Below are 4116 nucleotides of genomic sequence, written 5' to 3'. Positions count from 1 at the left end.
GATAGATAGATAGATAGATAGATAGATAGATAGATAGATAGATAGATAGATGGCAGAGAGAGGTAAGTGCAGATTAGATAGATAGATAGACAGATAGATGGCATAGAGAGAGATGACAGAGAGAGACAGATGATAGAGATAGATAGGTAGGTAGGTAGGGAGGGAGGGAGGGAGAGCGAGAGAGAGAGAGAGAGAGAGATGACACACACACAGAAAGACTGATGACAGACAGAGTGACAGAGATGGTTGGTTGAATGGATGGATAGATAGATAGATAGATAGATAGATAGATAGATAGATAGATAGATGACACACACACAGAGAGAGAAAGATGGATGACAGACAGACTGACAGACAGAGATGGATGTGGGGAGGGCACTTGTGGAAGTGACAGCTTGGAGCATGCTCAGAACAAATATTTCTAAGCAAGCAACCCATCTGATAGCCAAATTCAAATCTAACCCTAAATGCTGTGCCTTTAAAACCCTGTTGTGCTCTTGCGTGTGATAACCATTAGCAAATGGATTTGCTTTTCTGGAGTGACTCCACTTTAACCATTTTTGGGATGACAGCACATAGGTCACTGTGTGATAAACTCCTATAGTCCACAAGCTGGCTGCTTACCTGAACCCTCTTGAGAACTGCAGCATGCAGTGGCGGGTGTATTTCCATGGAGCTGAAGTGTTTGCTTGATGCTATAAATTGTAACACAGAGTCAGATACCTTTGGAAGGCGGGGGGGCCCCCCCATTCCCCCCCCCCCCCCCCCGAAGACCTTCAAGGGCTCTACTGTTCTACCATACCTGCTCCAATTTAGGCCCAGAAGATTCTTTTTTTAACAATAGGAAGTGAGCAGAAGTCACTTCATACTCATCTCTTGTTTCCAGAAAGGCCTCTTCTCAGCCTAGATTGGCCCAGGGAGGTGTAAAATATTGTGTACTGTACATGTGTACCTTCTGGGGTATTTCAGGACAGAAAGGTTTTTTTAAATTGCAAAAATTATTGTTTACTTCTAGATGACCAAGTGGGACCCCCTGAGCACAGTGGAAATACCATACACACACACCCATGCACACGCACACTCACCCACACCCAAATGCATTGGGGGGGTGTCTATTTTTAAAAGCACTTATTTGAATACAGATGTTCATGTAAAATAGAATAAGTGGAACATGCAGCTCTCCAGCTACAATTCCCATAAGCCCTGGCTGAGGCTGATGCAAGCTAAAGCCTAATCACAGCTAAATGTTTCCTATAGGTTTCCTACCCCACGATACACATTGTTCTTTACTCCAAAATCCAAGGGATGAAATATATTTTAGTGCTTATGATTCAGAAGAAACATGAATGCCAAAAGTTCCAGAGAGCAAGAGGCAGCAGTACCATTCTCTGAAGATGCAAGCCACAGATGCTGGCGTAACGTCAGGACGAAACTCTTCTGGAACATGGCCACATAGTATCGAAAAACCCACAAAAATCTATAGTACTGTAGTACATGGTCCTATTTATGAAACTTCTTTTTGGAGGAGGCAAATGGTTTATACAGTCAGAAATGAAACCAGATAGGAGGTGGAACAATCCAACAGTTTTGCAGTTCAAAGGACAATACTTGAACTTCTGGGTGAGGACTATGGGCCTGTACAGACAGGCAGAATAAAGCTGCTTCAGGTCACTTTGGAGGTATGCTGTTTAAATGACACATGAATCTGAAGAGGCCAGAAGTTGCACCAAAGCTGTGATCCAGTGCTCAGGACTAGAGCATGGTATTGGCGTGGCTTCTGGCCTCTTCAGATTCATGTGTCATTTAAACAGCATACCTCCAAAGTGACCCGAAGCAGCTTTATTTTGGCCTGTCTGTAGGCTCTATGACTGGTTGACATTCCTGTGCAGTGCTCCATGACAGGAAAGCTTTGACAGCAGAAACAGCCAGCTAGGAGCTGAATCTCAGCTGGCAAAAACTCTCTCTGAACAAGGGAAATGCATTAGATTGTTCCTTGCAATGGAATTTGTAATGGTCTGAGGCAAGTTGAACAGCAAGGGGGGCATGAGAGTAACATCAAGCTCAGCTGCCTGATGTTTATGGACACTGGACCTTGAAAATCCTCACTTTCTTAACCACCTTAAATTACCTAATTTACAAGTGAAGAGAGTACTTCTGATCAGAGGTGAGATTAAAGCCATGACTCCATGAGCTGCCTTCTTTCCGTAAACAAGATCTGAGACAAGAAAGGCTATTTGGAAGCTCACAACTTAAAAGCTAAAGCTTTACAGAGATGTGACTTAATAAAAGTTTGGATTAATAAAAAGGACAGTAATTTTAGAAGAAACAAGATTTCTGATTTTATTTCTTGATTGTTTGATCTTGGGAATGCTGAGTTTTGCTGAGTGGGGGAGCGCATACCTTTCTGGGAATGTGGATTGTTCATATTTTGAGAATACATGATCAAGAACATCCAGATGGCTTTTTTGGAGACCGCATTGGAACTAAATTGCTAAATTGCTCATAAAGACATAAGAAAAGTAGGGGGACTTGAGAGGCGTGCTTTTTGTTTTTAAACCTATAACTGCTGGATTTGCTGAAGATGAAGCAATGGCCTTCATTACAGATTCTATAGAACTTGTTGAAAGAGATTAAATTTTCAGAAATGTTGATAAGGCAAAATTGAAAGAAGTATTAAAACAAGCTATGAAGAATGAATGTAAGGACTCAAAGATAATTAAAGCAATTGCTTGGGATGGTGAAACTCAGTAATGATAAAGCTGAGATTTTGGAAACTGAAATTGTAAACAAGGGGATGGGGAAATGTTTGAATACTTGGCATTGTCACATGATGTTGGTGTGTTGGGAGGTTCTATGTTAATTGAAAATAGGAATGTAGACGTTCAAATTGACTATAACATATAGATGGATCAACGGGAAAACATGAAGTCAAATGGACTGAGATTTCTATTATGACATGATTTTAAAGAGGATTTTTGTTTAAAAAATAATTTAAAATGATGTGTTGTTACAAGGTAACAAGATAATTTGCTTAAAACATAAAAAGGAATTTCAAGTGCATGTTAGAAATGTGTTAAGAATGTTCAATCTGTTCTTATTTTTTATTCTTTTTTCTTTTTTGTGCGGCATTTAAATATACATAGAGATACAGAGGATCCCAAAAAGTAATATTCAATTAAATCTGGAACTTTTCCCATCTGGAATCATAGATGTACAGTTGAAAAAGAGCCATGAAAGATTAATTTAGTTTATGATCACAGCCACAAGATTTCAAGGAGATAAAAAAAAATTAACACTACCCACTATGGAGGAATGGTCATGGAAACTGATAAAACTGGTAGAAATGGACAAGTCTGTTGATATGATTATAAAATGGTTGACAGGGATATTTTCTAAAGATCTGAAACCCCTTATGGGCTTTTTGTGTTAAAAAAAAGAATATGAATTTGTAAATTTTGGTTTTCATGATGGGAGAAAACAGATTATTAAAAGAAGAGAATAGCTGTAATCTTCCGACAGAGAGGCATGAATAACTATATGTTTATATAACTACCAAAACGAAGACTGGAAGCCATTTTCTCTCTTTTTGTCTTTGTTCTTTTCTCTCACCTTTTCTATTTTTCTTGTATTTTTTCCCTTTTTTATTTCTGTAATTTTTATTGTACTTTTGAAATTCTTAATTTTAAAAAAAAGGGGGGAAGAGCAGTACTTGTTTCTTTTTCTGGGGATGGCACTCAACCTTGACCCCCCAAAATGTATACTAATACAACTTCATCAAAGAAATCATGACTTCCATAGCCATGGCAAAGATATGACTCCTGCGGTGTTTGCTTTTTTCTTTTCATCCACAAGTAGCACCCATGAGCTATGTGTCCTCCAACATGTCACAAATAAAAAGCAAGACATATGTGGCCATAGGGCATTAGAGTGTGGTCAAAAGGGTGGGGCAAGCAACAAGAAACTAAATGTAAGCAGATAAACAATGGAAATATATATACTCAGTTTAGGAAGGGAAAACATAGTCCCTTCCTCTCCTCTCCCTCTTGCTGAGTTAAGTGAGCGAAAACCACTTCTGCACTTTGAATTCAATGTGCAGCAATTGAAGTAGGCAAAGGA

The sequence above is a fragment of the Sceloporus undulatus genome, chromosome 1, assembly GCF_019175285.1.
Source record: "Sceloporus undulatus isolate JIND9_A2432 ecotype Alabama chromosome 1, SceUnd_v1.1, whole genome shotgun sequence".
NCBI classification, from domain to species: Eukaryota; Metazoa; Chordata; class Lepidosauria; order Squamata; family Phrynosomatidae; genus Sceloporus; species Sceloporus undulatus.
Note: the sequence above shows the minus strand (reverse complement) of the source record.